Consider the following 24,193-nt stretch of genomic DNA (forward strand, 5'->3'; position numbering starts at 1 on the left):
GGAGGATAATGCTGAACTCCCCTGATTGTGGCTATTCCTTTGCAGAGTTAATTATGTCTGTGTGCTCCTGTCCCCACTGACACATCTCTGGGCACTTAGAGCAATTTTCGCTCAGCTCTGGGTCACCCCCAGGGGGAAACCTGCCCAGAAACCTGCCCAGAAATCTGCCCACTTTTATTCTGCTTGCTTTACTGACTGTTTATTATCACCAATGTGGATTTTAGTTTGTCTGCGTGGATGGAGGAAGCAGCTCATTTTGACATGAACTCAACCCTCACAATAGGTTGTGGCCAAAACCAAACCACACAAGCTTTGGAGGGAGCCTGAATAGAAAGAATTTCAAACAACATCTGTGCTGCCTGCAAAAATGCAGATTACTGCTCTGCCCCTCCATCTCACCTCTAACATCAGCACATCTGTAAATGAAAATAAGTCACCTGTGGCCACAACACAATTGGATTTTAACCTCCAGGTTAAACCACCATTTTTGTGTACTCACATTTTTACCTGCCATGCCTCAGGCACGACTCAGCAATCCCTTTTTTAACCTCTTGAAGCAAATCCCAACACAAGCACCTCTGTCCTTGCAATGCAGTTCTGTCGAAGTTTTCTAGAACTTCAGAAACAGTGGCCAAAGGGAAATTTAGTGGTCTACATGACTGGGAAAACAATCTCTTGAAGGGTTCGCTGAGAAAGTGTGCTCCTTGGAAATAAAGCAGCTTTTGTGTTGACAAGGCAGCAAGTTCTTATCTAAAGAACAAAAGAAGCTAAATGGGGTTGCTTTTCTACCACTGTCAGTGCTAGCACAGATGTGAGCTGCACATAATGGAGCGTGTGGCTTTTTTAAAATAGACTTTAAAAAACTATCTAGGAAATTTTGGGACATATTTAAAGGCCCATCTAAGCATGCTCCAGGTACATATTTGTCCATTACTAAACCACTTTGGCTAAGATATACAGGCTCCTGTAAAATAAAAGCCATTCTTGGAGAATTTTCATTTGAACCTTCCCTGTCCCCGAGATAATACTTCCATCAGCTACCCATTTATTTTTATGTCATCTGCATAAAGACAGGAGCAGGCTATGGTGTTGAAGCTCAATTTTCAATATGAAAAGCTTTAAAGCTGTAATAAATCCCACCAGTCACCGTTCAACTCCCTTCTGTGGGAGGAATCACACGGAGACAAATCCAAATCTTCCACGGCCTCTCCAAATTGCTTTCGAACTATGTCCTTGAGCACCTCCAGTTCTTTATCATTTCCATCAAACCCAATTCCCACTGGGACTGCACCAGCAGTTTATCATCACTCTATAAACCTGTCAAGTGCCTTGGAGACCCCCGGCAACAGCTTTTTTCACTCCAGTGCTTCCTTGGAAACTTTCGTGGTGTGGAAACAAAATCATCCTCGTGCTCAGTGGAAATTAATATCCTTGGAGTGGCTGAATGCAAATGTGGGAGAACAATCTTCCCCCACGGCCCTGCCAGGGTGGCTGGGAAGAACAGCCATCCATCATCTCCTCTTCCAGCCAGCCACGAAGATGAAATCCTACCATGTGCCCCTGCACTGGGAGGCAAAGCTGCCTCCTCTGGAACGCTGCTGTGAGCACTTCCAAAGGGAATCCTGAGTGCTAATCCACAGCCAGCCCCCTTTGCTGGTGTTTGAGATGCAGGGAAACCCTCCCTGTGCTCCTCAAGGGAGGGCCCAAGGTGCCAGGGTCAGATTCACAAGCAGGGCAAACTCCTGTGGGTCTATTCAAGCCCCTGCCCTTTTCAAGGTACACCCTTGGCTCCTTTTCCTGCTGTTTTCTCCAGAAATATTCCTTCTTATTCCCCTCTCAGCACCACAGGCTGATCACTGGGACAATGTTGTGTTCAAGCCAGCGAGCAGAGCCTTTTTTTGGGTTTGGCGAGGGGGCAGCAGCCACATTTTTTTTCCCCTCACACCTGCCCTCCTAAAACTCAGCCAGCCACAGGGAGATAATTTAGTTTATGATCCCAGTTTCTGTGCAGTGAACAGGGTGGAGTTAGAGGATGATGTGCATCACACCCCAGCAATCAGCGGTAGCTCTCAGGGTCAGAGGAGTTCAGCCAGGAGAGGTCACCTGAGGGGTCAGGGGGAAGGTGAGTAATTGGTGACTTGGATGGTTTTCCATGGAACAGCAGCACCAGGTTCCCTGTCTTTCACGTGGCTTTGGTATTTATCCCCTCTATTTTTTCAGAAAAAAAAAGGCATTTGAGGAGATATCACAGAATAAACACAGTCTCTGGTTTTATCAGATTTAGCACCATTTTGGTACGGAAAATTCCTGGGTGCAGAGCAATAGGCTGACAGACATCAACACCATAAAACCCCATAAAACCCCACTAACCCCCACAGGCACACAGCCAGGCTGCTGTGTGTGGTTATGGACATTTCTGCTTGTCCCCACAGTTAAAGCTGAGCTTTCTTTAAGACGCTGCTAGCCCAGGACCAGCCCAGACAGCCCAAGGACAGAGGAGTGACAATCGATGGCTGTGCCACTGCTGCAAGTTGGCTCAGAACGACACTGTCACCTCGTTATGGTGACAAACCACTCCCAGCTGGGCGCACAGCACAGGCCACAGCAAAAACCCCAGCTGACATTCAGTCTGTTCTCTTCGACCTGAACTGCAGAACTTCATCACCCCAGAAATCATCTGAAACACTGCCAGGTGAGGGCAGGAGCCTCCCTGCCGCAGGAAAAGGGGGGAATATGGAGTGCACACATTTTCACACACACAAACGATGGTGGGGTGTGGATTTGTACATTTACAAATGTACAAATCCCCGATCCCTGCCAGCTGGCAGAAATCCCAGTCCTGCTGTGCACAGCAGCTGCACATGGAGGGGAGATGGATCACTGGACACGTGAGGCACTGCTCCACCACCAGCCAGGTTCCACTCAGCCAGAAATCTTACTGATATCTAAAGCCATGCCTAATGTCCAAGTTCATGAATTAGTTCACTTCCTAAATGCAAAACATATTTTGTGTCTAAAAAAGACTAAGATTTTCACCCGCAAAATTATTGCGTAAACTCAGAAAACATTAAAGCATTGCCAAAAAAAACCACCAAAACCCAGAAATCCCAACCAACAAAAAACCCCCTCAATCGCTTTAAATAAACATAACTAAGTCCACTAGTGTGTTTAGGTGCTCTAAAATATAACTTCCTGTACATTTACAGGGCAGGTGACCTGGTTATCAAAAGATGTCTCAAATGATATCTCAGTTTGTCCAGGCTGTACAAAAAAACGCCAGAAGTTCAGGGGAACTGATCCCGTGCGATCAGGTTTTGGAATTGGCAATAAATCTGGGAACTCTGCTGGGATGTGGTGGCAGGATTTAAACCCAAAACCAGCAGGAGAGAATAAACTGAATGGCTCTCTGAGCACCACATTGGACATGTCCTGTGCTGAAGAACAAAGTCACACAAACCTGCAAATCGTGCCCAGAGGGCACAACAGCCTAGAATTTCTAAATCTGTCCTCCCAGACACTTTTCCGACAAATAACACCTCAGATACCTTTTAAGTTCACCATCTCTGCCTCAAGAAAAGCAATTTATTAGAGCTGCCACAGAAAACCTCTCTAATTCACATTTCCTAAAGGTCCAGTACTTTTAAGGCTGATTCAGACGACACCAGGAGGTCCAAACAGCACAAGGCAGCTATGAAAGAATACAGATAATTCCCCAAAACCCGTTAAGGTCAATAATTACACAACATTTTCTTTAACAGGTGGCCAATTGCCAGCAATCCTGCTGAAGGCAAGCAAGAGTTTGTGGCATCACCCTTCGCAGGGGGGAAACATGAGAAGGACAGGAATTTAATTTGCATTGCCTCATCTGCACAATCCTCCCGAGCCGCAGTGGACACAGCTGCCTCTTGCCAAGTAGATAAAGCACTGAGAAAGTTGTGCTGCTTTTTTTTTTTCACTGAGGATCTGAGCTAGAGGAGCAATAATTAGAGTTTCTTTGTCATTCCAGGAGCCAGGACTTCAGGCTGCAAAATTACAGCAGAACCAGTCCTGCTTTGTTGATTTTTATGCAAAAATCCCAGCCTCACCTAGAAACAGGACCAAGTGTGATCCTGCTCACAGAGAATTCTTCCAAGTTAAAACCTTAACGTTTTACCTTTCCCCAAATGAAAACCTTCATGTTTTACCTTGTTCCAAACTAAAGCCCTCATGTTTTACCTCTCTCCAAACTAAAACCTTCATGTTTTACCTTGCCCCAAATGAAAACCTTCATGTTTTACTCTCCCCCAAATTAAAACCTTCCTGTTTTACTTTCCCCCAAGTTAAAACCTTCATGTTTTACCTTGCCCCAAATTAAAACATTCATGTTTTGCCTTCCCTCAGCTCGGGGAAATAGCCAACACTGCCCTAATAATAATGGTTGGCTGCCAGTGGGTCGATGTTTATTAATCCCACTATTTTGCACAGTTCTGCCACTCATTAGACTCAGCCTTGACAAGCTGGGACAAGAATGAACTTTTCAGTGCTACCAAGAGGAGCAATGACGGGACACTGAGGGGAACTGTGGCACTGTGCAGGTGTCCAGGTGACAACCACCACAAGGAATATTACACAGGTGCAAGTTCAGCTTCCTGGGGCATTTTATTGTCACTTCAAGTCAGGGCACTCCCCTGGTGCACCTCAATTCCAACTCTTCATTAACTCCAGTCCAACAGCCAGGACTCTGTGAGCTCCACAAGGAAAAGCTGTGACCCTGATAATTCCCCCCCCAGGAATTCCTGCCCCTTCTCCCATCCTGTGCAAAAAGCCAGCTCTGCTCAGAGGAGGAAATTCTGCCTGGCCTCGGCCCAGCTGAGGAGCTGCTCTTGCCTTGCCAGGTGGAACACCCGGCACAAAGCCCAGCGCTTCCAAGGAATCCAGGAAATCTCCCATCAATATTCAGCACAGATCCCTGCACCACAGCACTCACATTATCTTGTGTGGCACATGCACCGTTCCCATGGCAACCAGCATCCTTCATCCAACTCCATTATTTCGGCTGTTTGAGGCTCTCAGAATCTCTGGTGCCCAAGCCGTGGCTCAGAGCTACTTTGTGCTAATCAGCCTCAAGAACAGAGACAAGAAGAAAAAGAAGAAAATGCAGCAAAGTCTGGGGTTTTTTTGGGTTTTTTTTTCCTAACCTATCAGCAACATGGGAAGGAAGAAGTGGCATGGGAAGTACAGTTCCAGCAGCTAAAGGGGAAGGGACTCTTATGTAACTACCTTCATTAGGCGAGACTAACGTGCTGCAAATCCACTCCAGCCTTTTAATTCCACAAATTGAACAGCCTGCTCAGGCAGTTTTTTCACCAGGAACGGCTTTGGAATAGGCGTTAGGAAATAAAGATCTCCCCACCCATCTATTGTAACAGCAATGCCTCTATAATTGATATCACACTGGTCTTTATTTTGAAACAGGGCTCAGCTTGTAAGCACCAGCACCATGTTCCAGGAAAATAATTTGATTTTGACCTTTTCATGATGTCTGCTATTAAAGTTTTAAAGGGCTATTATAAAAATCTATAATCTTTATAGTATAATCTGTATTTGCTTGATATAAACTATCCCTAGACACCTTAAGCAAGCTCCATCAATAACATAATTTCTTTTTTTTTTTTTCTCTTTTTGGCATTTAAGCATTTCCACATCAAAGCATTACAGAAACCTCATTATGCTTAATACAAAGTTTCTCTTAGTCACCAACCAGGGAATTTCAGGCAGAAAATAAATAACCTCAATTATTAAAGCGACCCTTGACAAATCATCAATAAGTTGCCAGCCCAAGGTTCATCCCTGGGAAATACACACGGGTCAGTAGGAACACACACAAATGCTTTGAAGTTGGAGGGTTTGAAACAGTTGGAGGGCTAAAAAAGAGCTGTTGAAATAAATAAATGAGGCACTATGCCAGCAAATGTCCTTACAAGTGACAAAGGAGACTGACAGGCTGCTGAATTAAGCTGAGCTTAAACGTGCTCAGCACCTGTTGGGAAGAGCAGGAATTCTCTGAGTGTGCTGAGCAGCATCTCTGACAGCCGCATTCCCTGTCAGGACAGCTCTGGGGTCTTCTGGAGGTGAGCAAGGTCAAAGCCAAGCTCAGTCATCCCCGCTGGGAGCAGGGAGAAGGAGGGAAGCACCTGTGCCCCTCTCACCAGCCCCATCCCTCCCCAGAGCACCCAGTGAGCACCAAAGCCCAATTTCCTGCCTTCCCACGGATTCAAACAGTGCAGGGACAGGGCTGGCTGAGCTGGAAGCCATCCTCCTTCCCTCTCTAGCCCCAAAAGCAAACATTCCACCCCCAGCAGGGCCCAGGAGGGGTCCTGGCAGGTCTTGCTCTTCCAGGCTGATACCACGCTCCAAACACAATTTTCAAGCAGAAGCGATAAACACTGAAAACTTCTCCAGAAAAAAAGCCCCCCCCCCCAAAAAAAAAAAAACAAACCCAAAAAAACAACCCCACAAGCCTTTTTCCACTGGCTGGTGAATGTGTCAAGCACTGAGGGAAAGCACAACACGAGTGGTTTGCAGCTGCTGCCAGGGGTTGTGTCTGGGTGCAGGGCACAACCTCAGAGCCTGCTGGTGGCCCTGCAGCCAGGCTGCCCCACCGCCCGCCCGGCCCCAGGGCTGTGCTGCCTGTCCGGCTGGCTGAGCTCAGCTCGGGACAGCGAACAGAGCCGTCATCCCCATGCCAGGGTGGAGCTGCCATCAGATTTCTGTGGTTTTACACTGGAGCTGCTCTTCAGCCCTGGGACAGGTTTGGAATTTTGCTCATGTTCGGCAGCCAGCGAAATCAATGGAATGAAATTTGGGCCATTTGTGCCATTTAAGCCCACAGAGAAGCTTAACATATTTAATCATACAGCTCCCTTCCGTGAAATAATTTGCCAGAGGAAAAGGCATGGAATTTTCCATCCACACTTTCCCTTTTGGAATGTGCATCACAAGCGTGCACGGCTCCATTTTTCCTGCTCGTGTTGGAGAAACTCTGTTGATGACCCAGGAATGCTTAAACCGCTCTTTTTGCTTGAACTGCACCCTTTTTGTGTGCTCCAACCCAGGGAGGTCTGGTCACTTCCAGGCTCTTTGTCAGCCTCCTGTACAAGATCAGCAAGGGATGCTAAAATAGGAATAAAGTGGGAATAAAATGGGAATAAAATGGGATTGGGAGGTGAAGGAAGCAGCCCGTGCAGCTGAGGAAGATGACATTGTGTTACCCTGAAGCCCATCTGCTGAGCCAGAGAGGATCTAGCACACAAGAGCAGCAGGATCCTTGAGGAATGAGATCTTTTTTCAGAGATGTTCAAACCCCGTTCAAATAATCCCAGTTAATTTCAATTTCGGAAGGTTAGATAGTCCTCAGAATTTTCTCTAATTGCATATTCCTCAGAATAGACTCCTCTGGTTGCTCTGTAATCAAATCATAATTAAAGCATCTGTGTCGTTTTATCCATCCCTTCCTGCTATTTGTAGCATTTACAGAAGGCAACAAAGATGCAGAATGCAAAATTTCCAGCAGCCAGGCTGGGCTGCAGCAGTGCAATAATGGGGATTTGTGCTGCTCTGACTGTCTGAGTGTCTCCTTAGGCTTCTGCTGGCCTTTAAAAAACAGCTGAGGAGGAGAAGAACACCAAACAGTGCCCCCCTTGTTGTGGCCACCACTGGAGGCTGGGTTTTATTCCTGGGATCCTTGTTTCAATCAGCTGCCTCCTTCCATCCCAGCTCCTCTGGGCAAACAGGCCTGGGGGGAGGCAGAGGGGGGCTGGAATTTAGGGAGGGGTTAAATGCCAATATCACCTTGGCAGAAGAGAGGATCTTCTCTTTGGGCACCTTGGCGGTTGGCAGAGAAGTCTCCACTCATCCAGGGAAAAAAAAAAAAAGGAGTCTCCAGATGAGTCTCCACTTCTTTCCAGCCAGGAAAAGAAAAAACCCAAACTCAGGCAACCAACAGCAAAGTGATTCCCTGAGCTTTAGCACAGAACTCAGAGTAACTAATTGGATTATTGCTGGTGCCCTTTGCCTTCCAGAGTGCCTTAGAAGTCATATTTCAGGTGAAAAGTGTCCCCATAAACTTCACCCACTGCTGGGAAGTGGTGAAAACACTCAGTAAACCTCTCTGGGAAAAGAGTTTGCAGTTTGAGTTTTGTCTGCTTTACTTCAGAAGGACAGGGAGAAAAAAAATTCCTAATTTCTTGCACAAGTGGGGTTCAGGATCAGATCGGGATAATTTCCTTAGGAATTTTAGTTTGTATTGAAAGGAATACATTGATTGGTAAATGAAAGCATCTGTTTTTCAAAAGAAAATTTTCTGCTGTATTTAGGCACCCGTGACACAGCTTTGTCTCCCATCCTAGATTTTAGTCTCTTACACAATTTTGTAATGCTACAGAATGCACCTCAGCTGTGCAGGCATCACTTGATAAACTCCTGAATACAACTGGTATAAAAAGTGCTGAGTTTTCACTGCACGTTTTTCATTGTGACATCACTCTAATGAAACATTGAAGTAATTGTTATTTTGCACAGAAAAGATTCCATTTACACAGAGGTTACTCCAAGCACTTCAGACTAAAATCAGCACTGAGTTTGCTCTCAGCATCACTTTCCTTCCAAAATATAACTCATAGATAAAGATCAAAACTGGAATAAAATCAAAATCTTCTAGCTTAACTATTCACTGTAGGAATCATTTTCAAATAACTTCTATTTTTGGACAACGAATCCTTTCAGAACCAACTTTGAGTGGAAAAGAATTTTTGGGAAAATTGACACCTCAGGTTGCTTAATTTAAGTCTTAAATAGAATTTTCATAGCTTTTGGATAATGTTAGCTACAATATCTGGGATGATTCTATTCATTTCAGGGGGTGTTTTATTTCATTGGGATTGGTGCTGATCACTGGGATTGCTGCAGATCTTTGGGATTGCTGCAGATCACTGGGATGGGATTGCTACAAATCACTGGGATTATAAATTATTTTACTTCCCAGTTATACGGAACAGATCCCGTCCATGTTCTGTCAGGTTTTTCTCCCTCAGTAAAGAAGATCCAGCTGTAGATCAATTCATTTATCCCACTACACATTTCAAATCTCCAACTGCAAGCCTTGCCCTTCTAAAAGGCTCACACAAGTGGTCTGTGAAGCTGATACAGACCTCATTTTCCCCTTGAAGATCTACACTGAAAAAGCAGGAAAGTAAATCCAAGAATCCAGTCGGTGTCTCGTTCCGTCCTCACGCAGAGCTGAGGATGGGAGCAGAAGCTGGGGCTGAAACACTGCCTCTCCTTCCCCTGACAGCCACACGACTGGAAGCAGGGGGGCAAAACATCCCGATCAGGTTCTGAAGCGGACTGATAGTGGTTTTAAAACCTAAGAATTGAATTTCTCATTGCTGTTGCCACAAGCAGAGGCTCAGCTGCCTGGTCTGAGCTGTGCTGAGGCTCTGCACCAGCTGAGCCCGCGTTTGTGTGTGTGAGCTCTGTCCTGGTGTGAGCGCTGTCCTGATGTGAGCCCTGTCCCTCTCTGTCACCTGCTCACAGAGGTCAGGGATGCTGCAGCATCACCCCTGCCCTGCCAGCTCTGAGGTGCTGCGTTTTATGTAACCAAATGTGTCACCACGTCCCAAGCACGACCATGCAAATGTCACAGCTGACCCTCTAACGTGCACTTGGAAGGCACAGATTTATGGCCAAGTCCAAACTCATTTCTCGTCTCCAGTGTTCAAGGCAGGCAGGAGTTAGAAGGAATCATGGTAAGTAGAAAATCCTAAGATAACTTGAAAAGAAATTGTCACCAAGGATTCTCTTCAGAGATAATATTTTTTTTCCAAATCACTTGTTCGTAGTTGAGTCATCCCAGAAAGGATCTAAAGCTTGTGGAAATTTGTCACTGCGTGTAGTACGAGGAGTGCAGAACTCTTACAGATTATTTAGAAATTTTCCTTTTGCATCTGGAGCTTGGATTGCACTTACAGGGTGAATAGATTCAAACACACAGCCAAAAACATCCTCCCCCACCACCTTCCCACTCGTTCCCACTCCTCATGTTCAATTACTACTCTGTTAGTCTTAATAGTGCCATCAACACTGCAGTTCTGGAGCAGGAATAAAATCAGCAATCAGTGCCTTCAGTAAATATATTAACACCAACTCATCCACGCTAACAAATCATTGTTTACTTCTGAAATATGTTTTAGCAACCCACGATATTTATCAAGCAAACGAGACTGGTCTGTGCAGCCTCTGAATGTTCTGAGATGGGCCCAGCTTTTCGCTTTGCCAAACAGAACCACACATTCCACAAAGCAAATGGAAATTGCTTCGTTTCTCCCTTTTCCACGTGTGAAGCAGGAAGGTTTGCACACCTAAAATATGCCCTGCCCTGTCTGGAGTCTTTCAAACTTGCTGTCTGTGGAGAAATTCAGGATCACAAAGCTGCTGTGGAGGAAAACACCTAAAATTCACGCGGACCATGCTCAAATGGACACGCACAATAAAAACCAACTGTAAAACCCAGCAGTCCCTGCCGATCATCAGCAAATGACACCAGTTTTTGCCTTTAACCTCAGAAGAAAGCAAACCCATCAATTCTGAACATATTCCACTCACTTTAAGGGTTTAAAACACTCTTGCAAGGAGTTCCCTGCGATGGCAGCGTTGCTATTAAAATCCTTCAAACTTCCCAATTATGTTGCCTAATTAGAAAGATAAATAAATGTTGAGCTGTCTTCAGTACCATTCAATACCATTCTTAACGTGGCAATTCCTGACAGATTTCATGCATTTACCATTAGAGCTGCAATTTATTTTGGCAGCTGGAACTGCTCCTGTTTTCTCCGTGCCCCCTGCAGCACCTCCAGCATTCAGACTCACACACACTGAGTGACTTGATCCTCTTTGAAACCCGAGCTACTCTCGCACCTGCACGCGGATTTAATCAGTCCGAGTTTTAAATCCCTGCCCGCCATATCCAGAACTCCACATTTGAAACACAAACTGCCAAGTTCCTCAGCTTTTGAAAAGACCAGGAGCGGCCACTGTCCCTTTAATGTTCCACCTCGTCTCCAAAAGAAACGTCTTTTTACTAGAGCTCAGTGTGATTCATTGGAATTTGCCAGGCAGGTCAGGAAATCCCCTGAAGCAGAGGAAGAATATTAAAGAGATGGGACATGTATATCAAATCTCATTACTGTTCTCTTCTCAGAGTCAATCAGGTGAAAGGATGTGATGATGTCATTATGACATCATTGACTTTGGGATTAGCAATTCAGAGCTACTTAGCAACCGAAGCCGTCCAATACAGAAGTGAGAGATCCAGTGGAAGATGTTATCATCTGACCCACTTACTGCAAGATAAATATTTGTCAATCCTGGATTCCAGACTTTAGGAGGGATGCAAAAACTTACGAACAGCCTTGTTTGAAGTGCAGAATATTTGAAATAAAACGTCCCCTCTGAACCTTTTCCATTCATATCCAAGCGTATTCTTTACCCCATAACAGTTCATATCCATGTATCCCTCTCAGTCATCTTCTTCCTCACCTTCCCATAAACGCAAACCCTAAAAATTCACAAAGAAAAACCTCCTGCGAAATAGACTTTATTATTCTAAGGACTACAGGCTCGATCAGAAACTCAAACCTCGGATAGTCGAGGGAGACTAATATAATTGCATCAAAATGCAAGCTTAGAAAGCATGCTTATTTCATTAAAGTAAGCTGAAAATATCCAGTTGATGAGCTCCGGTATCCGTCAGAAATTCCAACCAACCAAAAAAAAAAAAAAAAAAAAAGACAAAGCTTTGTGCATGAAAAAAGAATTGGTCACGCTACTTCTGTGGCTATTTCTGGGACCTGAAAGGGTTTGATGCCCGGAATCTATGGCTGACCTGATTTTCTTTAAAGTTCACTCGTCTCCGTTGAAAATACAGTTTTAAACGAGTTCTAAAGCAACCGAGCGGAGCTCTCAGATGCACTGAAATTCTAACTAAAGCTTTAAATCCATTACCAACAATCCAGAAACGGAGCACTGGGGCTGACACTTCGTGTTCCCGCAGCCGCGCTCCGCCACGGGCGAGCGGTGCACCGGGACGCGTTTGAGGAGCAAACGAAAAAAAATAAACCACTCCGCCTTCTGCAAAGAACTTTTATTATCGGGGCGAGGCCGCTCGGGCTTTCCACGGCTCCGAGATCCCCGAGCTGCCGGGGGCGTCCGCGGAGCCCCGGACCCCGCACCGCCGGCTCTGCCGCCCAGCACGGAGCGCACGGGGGCCGGCGGAGGCTCCGCGGAGCCCGGCGCGGCTGCCCGAGGCCCCCGAGCACCGGCTCAGCGCCTCCCCGAGCTCCCACAGCCGGCAACAGGCGGCCGCTCCCGGCCATCGCCTCCGCCGCCGCTCCGGCCGCTCCGCGGGGAGCGATGCTCCGAGGAGACGCCGGCTCAGCCTCCGTCCCCCGGGGGCCGCCGCGTCCTCCTCTGCGCCCCGGGAGCATTCCTGAGCATCCCCGCATGCCTGGACATCCCCGCATCCCCGGGCACCCCTGAGCATCCCCGCATCCCGCAGCATTCCTGCATCCCGCAGCATCCCGGGCGCGCAGGGCGCGTTTCCCCCGCGGGGCTCGGGGACGGGCAGGACTCCGCGGTCAAAGGCGCACAGCCTTACCTGCCGCCGCGGTCGAGGAGGAGGAGGAAGAAGAGAAGCTGGAGGTGCCGCTGCCGCCGCAGCCGCCCGTCCCGAGCCACCGGCGCTGCCCTCCCCAAGCGATATTAATGTTCATTTAAAGCTCGGCGCCCGCCGCTCCGCCGCGCCCTCCCCGCACGGCAGCGCCCGCTCGGGCTGGGGGCCGGGCCCGCACCGCCCCCGCCCGCCCCCGGACCGCCCCTCGGGACCGCCGGGTCCCCTCGGGGCCGGCAGACCCCCCTCGGGACTGCCGGGTCCCCTCGGGGTTGGCAGATCCCCCTCGGGACCGCCGGGTCCCCTCGGGGGTGGCAGACCCCCCTCGGGACCGCCGGGTCCCCTCGGGGGTGGCAGATGCTCCTTGGGGCTGATGGATCCCCTTTGGGGCCGGCAGATCCCCCGCAGGGCTGATGGATCCTTTCGGGGCTGGTGGGTCCCCTTGGGGCTGGCAAATCCCCTTGGTGACCCGCAGGTCCCCTCGGGGCCGTTGTCACAGGGCCAGGTGACACCTGTGACCAGCTCACCCCTTTCCCCTCATCCTCCTCCGGGCAGGATCAAGGATCCTGCCGGGCAGACCCAAACCAGGGATGTGTTGCCCTCAGCTGGTTCTGCCCTGGCCCCAGTGGACCAAAGTTGACCAGAGAGGTTGAGAACAGCAAGTCTGGAGAGCTGCTGGAGGCTGGGAGCTCTCTGGCCAGGTCTGGGTCACGAGTGTGGAATTTATTTCAAGCAGGAACGCTTGGAACTGTGTTTTGAACGCGTGGAGACACAGATGTGTTCCCAAGCATCCTCAAAAATGTGGCCCAGAACGGTATTGTTTCTGGGGTCCTGCCCAGTTTGGTGGTCCCTCAGTAAGATCAAAGCCAGACAGGGACAGGTGGGGTCACCTGAGCCAGCCCAGGGACAAGCCGAGGCCAGGCAGCCAGGGAAGGTGAGGAGCAGGGAGAGGAAACATGGACCTGAGCAGGAGTGTCCCAGGCAGGGACAGCAGGCCCTGGGGAACTCCCGCTGGAGGGTGCTGCCTGATGGTTCCTCTTGCAGCAGGATTAAAGGTGCCACCACAGTGATGGATTCTGTCTTGTCTTGTGCTGTGCCTCACGGCATGAAAACCCAGCTTAGAAGGTGAACACTCACAAATTTTGTCTAAAACTGCACCAAGCTGGTAACAGAACCAGCCGCATGAACTACACTGTCCAACATTTGTTGAGTGAAGAGGGTCTGGCCTCCTCCTTTCCATCCCAACAGGCCTGAAAGAGGTTTTGAATATTATTTACCCCACAAACCCATCACGAACCCATCCCAGATATTTATTTTCTCTATGTCTCCATTGTTCAGCGTGCATTTAAGGATGATACATGAACCAATGTTTAACATGTGATAACCACACAGCAACAGGAACATAAACACTGGTGTTTATTAGGACAGACAGATCAGGAGGCTACATCCCATAAAAATGGGCTAATTACCATTTCCAAACCCAGCTAATTGTGCTCAAAATCTTCAATGACTTGCTCACAAGTTTTAATGGAGAAAACACGTCAGCAGAGTTTAACTTTGTTGCCCATTAATTACAAGGAGTATTTATGCTGAGAATAATAATTGGATTGCCCTGTAATCCACCATAATAATCAGGAATTTTCTTTGCCCACGTGGCTTGAAAAGGTAATAGCTAAAATGGTATTTGAGCTGATTTTTATAGCAGCAATGAGCAACTCCCATCATTACCTCAGGGTTATAGATTTTGCTACTGATTAGCACTTGATTAGTCCTTGTCTTCACAGTGACATTGCCTTTGCATTTTGGTTAAGGATTGGTGCTGATTGACTCAGCTTTTTAGAAACACAGGATATATTCGGTTGTTCAGAGCTGCCCTCAGAGCAGCACAGTCGGACTCTGCATTTTCCCTTGATGGATCTGGAGCAGCAGAGGTGCCTTTCTCTGGGCCTGGCCATGCCATGAGCTCTGGTGACACTGCAGTGGGGCTGGCTGTCTTCTGCCTCGGTGACAATTTCCTGGAAAAAGGTCAAACCTACTTGACCGAGGCACTGGCAGCCACTGGTGAGGTCGCTTCTCATGGTTTTGATGCAGTGTTTGAGCCTAGATGTATTTAGACTGGAAAGCTCCAGCTCTGCAGAATGAATTGACATTAAGGGAATCAAGTCTGTGAGGGAATTAAGGAAATAAATTACATTAACAGCCACCAAAGTGCAGAACAAACCCCCCAAACCATAACTGTGGGTCCCAAATTTTCCTGGCCAGTTCTGACCTGCATTTCAGCCCTGCACCTGTAGTAAGACAGTAGACTTCAAGATCACCTGAATTCATTTTGGTCTGGTCCATGAGAGGTTTGAAAATCTAAAATAATCCTGTCGTTGTGATACTTGGAGAACAAGTCTTAGGAGAAGGAGCTGAGGGAGCTGGTTTAGCCTGGTGAAAAGGAGGGCCAGGGGAGATCTTACACTTTCTCCAACTTCCTGAACACAGTCAGATGGAAGTCAGTCCTTTTTCCCAAGTAACAAGAGGACACAGTCCCAAGTCATGCCAGGGAGGAATTTGGAAAGGAAGAAGCCTGTGCTGAGTTTTGGAGGCAGTGCCATAATCTCTCTGTCAGCCTGACCTGTGAGGAGAGCTGTGACACGGTCCGGTGGAAAGATCTGTTTGAAACTGAGAAAGATCTGCAGCTCTTCCATTCTAACTCAGAGATATGGGGGCTTGGAAAGCCCAGAGAAGTGTTCAAGCTCCCTTTAAACAAAAGTCATGGCATGGATTTCAGCACAGGCTGGTGCTGCGCTTGGTACCTACATGTGGAACCCTGCCTGTCCCCTAATATCCTGATTTGAATTGCTTTGTGTGCTGCTGGGTTCTTTAAAAATACCTAAAAAGAAAGATATCTGTCTCCTGTTGCAAGCAGCTCCTGTGAGGGAAGAAAACACCGGTTTCCCCCGAGTTTCCCCCAGATTATTTATAAATGTGCCAGGCTTCTCCTGCTGTGTTGGCAAGCTGGTGACTCAGAAGCAGAAAACTCCGGGAATCTGTTGGATATGGAGGCACCCTGGCTCCTGTGGGGTGGGACTGGGTGCTGGCGCCCCTCAGGGACATTTTTGGGGTGGCATTGGCCTGGCTGCAGGTGCTGATGAGAGAGGGAGAAGTCTGGAGCATCCCACTGTCAGCTCAGTGAAAATCCCTCAGATTCCATGTGGGACAGGGCTGTTCAGGGGAGCAGGAATTCAGTGTCACCTGGACAGGCTTGGCAGGAAACGTCACCCAGGCGCTGTCCAGCAATCTGAGGTAATATTGAGGGTTTGAGGGCTGAAACCCTACACATCTTCCCAGTTGAAAAATTACTGGGAACTGGAAGTTGTTGGAACCCTGGAGGATGAGAACTTCAGCCTTTCTGTGCTGACAGGCACTGACCCCCAGGCAAACACTGCATTTGACCTGAGGCCGTGGAAAAGGCTCCCAAAATTGAGTGACAGCGCTGGGATTGTGGGTGTGGAGTTTGAATACAAGTGTGTGACAGCACAGGGTGAAAAACTTAGAGTTTAAGGGTTTAGTATATAGTAATATATATAGAACAATATGGAGGATTTATGGTGTTGGCTAAGTTCTTCTTCTTTCACCTTTTTCTTCAAGGGTTTGGGTGGTTTGTTTCTAATTGGGTGGAAAAGTTCCCCACTGCAGACCTTAGGTGGTCAGTTATTGGGTTAAAAGTATAAATGATGGAGGTGTCATCTCGTTATTGGGTAATTAGCACTTGAAAGACCATGGGATGAGTTAGAGCCATTTTCTACCTTGTTGGCTGGAACTCACAACTCGTGAGATTGTACTTTGGATTAGAATTAATAAACACCAACTGAGGCCGAACATGAGAAAACTGCATCTCCTGTGCTTTAATCTCAGTCCTAACAGAAGAAAAGAAGATAAAAACCCGACAGGAAGCTGCTCCCTGCAGGCCTGAAGGAAGAGAGCAGTGGCTCTGACAAGCACAAAGCACCTCAGCACTGGTTCTGGCAGGTCTAAACTTAAACTGAACCATACAGAAACCAGCATCAACAGAATACTGAAATATAACTTAACTTAGACCTAAATATAGTAAATGACTCCAGTGAAAATCCACTTCTATTTTATTCCCCATTGTGACAGTAAGTGTGTTCCCCAGACTATTGTCTCTGTGTTTGCAGCAGTTTTAATGCTGCCGAACCCCCCCAGCTCCAGTGCTGTGCTTGTGATGCTGTTCTAGGCGGCACAGAAACAGACTGGTGCTTTGATCATTCCATTTGTCAGCTGCTGAAACAATTCCAGAGTGTCATCTCTTATCCCAAAAGGTAGCTGTTTTTTTCCTGCCAAAAGGAAAACACGTCCTTGTGGTCAGTGGTGGCTGTTTCTTGGTTTTGCTTTCTGTTGTTTTGATTTTTGCTGCTTTTGATGTCTGGAGATCAGACAGGAATTTACTCAGAGCAGATAAAGATCACACCCTGAATAATGGACCAGATTCAAGCAGCAACCATTAGCCTTTGCTGCTGATAATTTGCTAAATTGTCAAGGCTTGTGGTCATTGTGGGCTGCAAGTCCTCAGATGTGAGCTCAGTGAGATCATGGCTAGCCAGGACTTGGATAAGGGATGTCACCCCACAGGTGTGACACTGCTGTGACACCGCTGGCTGAGCAGAGAGGTGCTGGTAGGGAAGGCTGGAAGGGGATCCAGTGAATCCCAAGGTCCTGGTCAGTATTTCCCATGCAAGGCCCTGTACATGCCATCTGTGCAGCATTCCAACTCACACAGTTCCCATCTGAGAAATAATTGCCAAATATTCCCCTTGAACTTTCCAGAGAGTCTTTATCCCACGGCCCGCTCCTTGCACAGGGAGGTGTGCTCAGGAGAACAGCACCAAGCTTTCCAATTTTCCTCCTTCAGGGGCATTCTCCTTCAGGTGCAGACTTCTGTCCTGGAAGGGCTGCCCTGCAGGGGTTAAAGAACACCCACCTCCATTTGATCTTGAAATTAAGCACAGCATTCGGCCAACTTCTTATCAAGAGCTCTCGGAGCCTTTGGGATGAAATACGCTATTATGATTGTAATTTGCTGGTAATTATCTGTGGATTAAAGCCAGCAGGAATGTGTGTCACCATCCACAGCTCCCTGTTCACAGGGTCAGGCAGCAATGAGATCTTTCCGCTGCTTTGGGACAGGTGGGTTTGGTGTGGAGGTTTTTCAGTTGTTACAATTGAATTGGTGCTCTGTGGGCCTGATATTTCTGGGTCTGAGAGATCTGAGCCTGCTAGCAGCTGCTGACTTTTTCCCAAGGAAAAATTTCTCAAGAAAGTTTCTTCTCAAAACAGTCTTGGCAATCAACTCTCCTTTCTCAGAACAATCTTTCTCCAGGTGGTGTTTTGCTGTTTCTCTGGTTTAACCAGTGGGGTTAGAGAGGTGTCGCTGCTATTCGCCAATCACGTTAAGTCTGTATCAGAACACCTGATAAAAGGTAGTAAGAATTAGACAATAAAAGCCTTTTCTCTATGCTCTTTGCCCCCTGAAATATTTGGACTCTCTCATCTTTCTTTCGTGTCCTACAACAACAGTGCTCCTCATCCCTCGTGTGAAGGTTTCTTGCCATCACCTCACCTGTTAGGGCTGGGATAGAGCAGGAACTGGAGCTGCTGAGGTGGGGATGCAGAAAGGGACCCAGCCAGAGGGAGTAACACGGAAAGAACTGAGCTGTTCTCTAGAACTGGTTGCCCAAACTTCTGTGGAGATCTCTGTAGTTACCATCTCCACCAGCAGCACCCTCTGTGCTTGTTGTGGCTCTGGGAAGACCAAAGGATCCAAAGTACCCCAAACTCAGTGGGAGAAAGTTTTCTTGTTGACTTTGACAATGGTCTTTGGAGCAGGTCCCTGGTGATGAGTGCTCTGGAGCCCAGCCACGGTGGCTCTGTTAGAGCTCTGATTTGGCCTCGACAGATGATGAGAAATAATCTAATGCTTATTACGGCGCTTATTTCTGCATTTCTATAGCATTAAAAGGCATTCATAAGGCTTTGTCTTTATTTTTACATCTCAAAGAAAGAAAGTTGGCTTGGATTGTGTTTTAAAAAATAACTTACATCTGTCTTGGCTCCGCAGAGCAGTTATTGGGCTCTGCTAACATCTGGAAGGGATATAAAACTTGCACACAAGGAGAGGGACTAAGTATAGCAGGGACAAAAGACTTGAACCTCTCATCAGAGCGTTGAGCCAAGGGAGAGAAGGGACTAAAGAGGCCTTGTGTGACTGAGGAAGTGGCAAAAGCCAGCTCCAGCAGGGACAATGGCTGCGAGAGCAGCTGCCAAGGCCAGCCTTTCCTGTTGGCCAAAAAAAGTTTTCAAAATTTCCTCCTCCAACACACTCTCCTTCAAAGCAGCCCCTTGCCTTCAGACTGGTTCTACACTTTCTTGATGTGCCGAGGAGATTTATTTTTCAAATGCAGTTAACATTATTTTCATCCTGCAAATCATGTCGGATTAGTTTGGGACAAGCTGTGTTCGAATTTTTTTTTTCCTCCTCCTGCCAGAACAGTGTGTTGGGCACTTTTTGGAAGCCAGGGGACCTTGCTGTCTAGGAAGATGTCATACAAAAGTGGCCACAGCCACATGTCCCAGGGCCCCAGTGACACACAAATTCTGGGGAGAAAAAAAAAATCTTTAAAAAAATCTATAAAATTTGTTTCTAGCAGGAATGTAGAAAATCTTCATGGGCACAGTACAGGGAGAACTCAAAGTCCTCAAAGCCCTCAAAGCCATAGGAAGGAGAGGACAAAGGGGGTTTTTTTCTTTTACCTTTAAATTTCTTCTTAGGTTATTAGTGAACATCACAAAGGGATCAGTGAGACTTCAGACCTTCCTCCACACAAAACACATAATTTGAAATATACAAATAATATTTCAAATATTTCAAACCCTCCTGATTGCAGGGTGCTTGTGCCAGGATTTGGGCTTGTGCAGACTCTTCTTTATACTTTTTTTTCCCCAAAAAATCTTTCAGAACCGACAGTTTCAGACCCTGAGAACTGGAGAGACCCAAAGGGCTTTGTGCTCAATCCACTGATCATTGTCCTCTGAGGGTTTATTGGATCTCATCTGTGGGAAATAGGCTCGGGAATGCACCGAGTCAATTGAGTGAGTTCTTTTGGACCACTTCATTGAATCCCATCAGCATTTCCTCCTGGTTGTGCAACTGATAGCAAGCTGTGTTCAGACAGTGTGATTTGCTGAGGAGAAATATCAACTTTGTGTATATATATATATATATGTATTTTTTGGTGTGAATGAGGTTTGCTCTCCTGGTGTGAATGAGTTTTGCTCTCTTGCTCACACAGAGGGGAAATAAAGCATTAAAACCCTGCAAGGATGGCTGTAGAAGCACTAGATCCCTCCTCCACCTGCTCTTGAACAGGCTTAAGGCTGCAAGAATCAACATTTTATTCCCTTTGTCCAGGACCTTGGAAGCAAACCTCCCCTCATTCCCGTAACACTTCTCTACATCCAAGTTTATGGAGATGAAGGTGGTGTTTGTTCATGACTGACAAATCTGCCTCCAGATTGCACACCTTGAGGAGCTGGATATCAACACATTAAAAAAAAAAAAAAAGGAATTGAGTTCTCCTCTCAAAGCATCAATGCATTTTATTTTTTTTTAAGGTACAGTAAGGCAGGTGATGCAAAGGATTATAAAGTTTAGATATCAGAGTTTCTGTTGGAAGGAGTATCCCCAAGTACATACCTAAGCGCAGGGACTGATCTTCTGAGACAGGGCGATTTCTAGGGATTAAATCTAAGGGACTGTGGCACTGTTTGGGGCAGCTGTGTGAATAATGAGAAGGAGCCTTTCTGCCACCTCATTCTAGAGCAGATCTCTAGAAAGTGCCAGAGAACTGAAACCGGGACAATAAATGGATCCTCAGTGAGGTCAGTGTTACTCAGCCACACAAAACTTGGATCCTTCCCTACAAAGAGTTGAGGTAATGTCATCCCCCACTCATCTCCTAAACGAGCTCCCAACTTAAAATAATCACTCACATCACAAATCTTTAACAGCTCTTGTAAAGAATCTCTGCCAATCTCTTTTTCCCCAGAGCCCACAGGAGCTGTGCTGGGTGAACTTGTTGATGGGCAGAACTGAGTAACACTCAAAGCAATGCTGGACACTCAGAGGAATGCTAAAAATGCTAAAAATACCCTCAGTTACCAACCAAACACACCCATATATCTCTTTGGACAGAGATTAAAAACCATCAGAGATTTAATTCAGGCCTTGCCTTGGAATTAGCAGGACAAACCCTTCCCCAGTGGAAGTTCTGCCATCATCTTGTAGTGATTGGATACCCTCATCCACGTGTCAGCATTAATATCAGTCCAAAAATACTAAAATATTGACAATGACTTTGTGTGCAGAGCCCTTTAACAGACTTATTGCCATTTCAGGAGCCTGCCAGCGTTTTGTGTTTTCTGCAGGCTCTGTGACTGCACTCAGTGGTGTGTTTGCAATGTCTGTTCAGGATAGTTAGGCAAATTCATTAGTTCTAGCTCAGCAGTGCAATATTTCCAATATTCGGATGTTTCTTTTTATTGCTCCTTCTCTAGAGTCGTTTTTCCTCCAGTAGGATGAGCAAACAACTTTTAAATTCACCTGCAGGCTCTGGATTGCCAGCAGCCCCCTGTTCCAATGGTGCTGAGCTCTAAAGTTTGGCAGAAAATCACCTCTGTGCCGTGGGGTTTGTGTCTGAATTGATTTGGCTTTTCCCCCCAAGGCAATAAACACCAGAAACTCCAATAACAATAAACTCCAGTTCCCTGGGAGCCTGTGGCCACTAAAATGCTGGCAGCAGTGCCCTGGGAGCTGCTGTGCTGAAGAAAAAGCCAAAGCAGGTCCTGGCGCTGAGGTAAAAGTGGGTTTTGTTCTTCCTTTCACAAGAAGGAGAACATTAGGCCCCGACAATTCTGGTTTTATTCCGCCCCATTCTGCCTGCCCCGGGTTTTCCCTGAAGCTCTGATTGCTCCCCATGTCGTGTTTTTGGCTGAGGCAGAGTTAATTTTCCTCACAGCTCCTGGTGTGAGGCTCATTTCTGGACTTGTGGCCAAATTTTGACAACACGGGGATGTTCAATCACTGGTGAACAGCACTTTTATATTTACACATCAAGGCTGCCTCTCCTGAGCCCACCAGGAGGGAAACTGGGGCTGCAGGAGGAATTGGGAGGGTGCAGAGCCAGGACAGCTGATCCCAGTTGTCCAGAGGGATATTCCATGTCCTGGAGCATCATGGTCAGCAAGGAAAGCCAGAGAAAAGGAGGAAATGGAGTGGGAAATGTTCAGAGCTGTGGTGTTTCTCTCCGCAATGAAAACTGTGCATGATGGAGTTCTGCTTTGCTGGGAACGGCCAAACATCTGGGATACAGGGAATGAACTCCTTGCTCTGCTGCTTTGTGCACTCAGCTGCTGTTTCCCCTCTGAAACCATCTTTATCTCAACCTTTTTCTCACTTTGATCCCAGTCTGCAGGGTGGGAATGCCACAGGAAAAGCCACAGCTCCAAGTGAGGACTGGGTGGATCCATTTTAGCATTTTTGGGCTACCTAAAAACAGAGGCCAGACAGAATTAAGGCAATAAAAAGCTGTTCTGTTTATTGAAGGGCCTTCAGGTACATTCAGGGCAGACAAAGCCCCCCAGGAGCTACACCCCAAAATGGACAACAGGTCACGGGTTCTCACACTTTGATCAGTTTGGTCCATTTGCACATTGGGGGTTAATCCTCCAGTTCCAGCTTCAGGTAATGAAGTCGTTCACCCCAAGTTTGCTGCCCCCAACTCACTTTTGTTTCCATCTCTGGGGCCTGAGGCAGTGAGGTGTTCTTGACTGCCAGGCCTGGAGAGGAATTGTTGTGTCTGCCCAAAATGGGGAAGCAGCAGCTCCCACTGTGTGTGGAGTTTGGAGTTCTACACTAAAGAACTGCAGGATTACAAATAAATGAGAAATATAAAAGCTGAAATCCTGAGGCATCATTCCCACTGACACTCAGGAAGTCGCTGCTTGATTTGGTGTAAATATCAGCTCCAATGGGGGGTTTGTGCTGTGGTTTTTCGTGTGATTTCTGTGTGAGGAGGTCCCAGCAAGCAGGAGCACACAAAGCAGGGATAAAACTGGGCTTTAAAGCCACTTCGTGCAGCTTCTGAGAACGGCTGCTCAGCCAACACCACTTTGAGTTGGAGGTTTATGTGAGCAACATCTACGAGGGAGGAAGTGAACTCCAGCAGCTGGAAATATATTTTGATTGCACTCTGATTAATTTCCTGGGGAGAGGGTGAGACGCTCTCGTTTTGCAGAAACGTGCCTCGGTGTTTTTTGTCCTTCCCTGAAATTTTCCAGGCTGTATCCTTGCAAAGACATTGAAGTCCTGCACAATGGGTTTTCAATTCCAGTCTATTTTGGGACCTAAGCCTAACCCCCAAAATTGGGATATTTGTAGACATTTTATGACCATTCCAGTGATCTCTTTTCTACTGGCCATGGGTGTCTGATAAAGGGGAGCCCCCTTGTAAAGGCAGTTCTAAAATCAATTTTAGCTGGAAGAACAGGAGCGAGAGGGGAAAGGCAATTAAGCAGCTACAAGAGAATTGATTTTCACTAGGAGAATAAACAAGTATTCTGTATTTCTCTGTTGAGTTGTGTTCTACTGATGATGGTGATTGTTTGGTCCCATTAGCACAGTGTCACCTATTTCGCTGTTTGTATGAAGTTATTAAAAAATGATTTCATGTGCTGGAAAACCCCCAAACAAATGCCACACATGCACACACTCAGGAATACATATCCCAGCAGGAGTTAATGTTCAAAGCACACTGACAGCCAGCACTGCTTTTCTATGGATGGGGAAAAAAAAATTTAAAAAATCAATTTTTAAAAGTCTCTTCAGTCCTTACCCTGTAATTTCTTGCTCTCCACACACTCCAGCCTCGTAGCAGAGATGGAAAAGTAGCAGTAGCAGTTTGGAAAAGGAAATTTCTATTCCCCAGCACCACTTTATCACTGTCCCACCCTCACACGGGAATTGGGAGGTGTAGGAAGGGCAAGTGAGGAATTCTTCCAAAGTGACCCCCTGAGCTTGTTCCAGGGCACTTCTGACTGAAACTCTCAGACAGAAATGTTTGTGTCTGTGCCTTGCAGACCTCATGGAGCATGAACAGCATGGCATAAACTGGCTGTGCACAGCGAGGTCCAACCCCTGCTGGAGGCTGTAAACCCTGTAAACCTGGTTTTAGCAGTCCTAAAACACTTCCAAACTCACCCACAAGTTTTGGAGTATTTTCCCTGACCTTCATTCTCAACACAACCCCCTTAGCCTCGCCCAGCACAGCCAGAGCTGGAGTTCAAACACTTCAAATATAGATTTGATGGGGGTATCCCAGCAGCTGAGGATGTGGGGAAAGAAATGTCTTAAGGACCAGAGAAACCATC

The 24,193-nt window shown here is 47.0% G+C and overlaps 1 protein-coding gene across 1 annotated transcript in view; it reads right to left on the reverse strand.

The window, feature by feature from the left end:
• Positions 1-12,773, reverse strand: part of SLC6A1 (solute carrier family 6 member 1) — a 60,879-nt gene extending 48,106 nt beyond the window's left edge. The window contains exon 1 of the mRNA XM_066195057.1: positions 12,692-12,773. The gene's annotated coding sequence lies outside the window, so the exon portion shown is untranslated. The remainder of the gene's footprint in view (positions 1-12,691) is intronic.
• Between the last annotated feature and the right edge of the window lie 11,420 nt (positions 12,774-24,193).

Source organism: Chamaea fasciata, unplaced genomic scaffold, assembly GCF_029207755.1.
Source record: "Chamaea fasciata isolate MVZ Bird 193981 ecotype frontalis unplaced genomic scaffold, bChaFas1.0.hap1 SCAF_13, whole genome shotgun sequence".
Classification (NCBI taxonomy): Eukaryota; Metazoa; Chordata; class Aves; order Passeriformes; family Sylviidae; genus Chamaea; species Chamaea fasciata.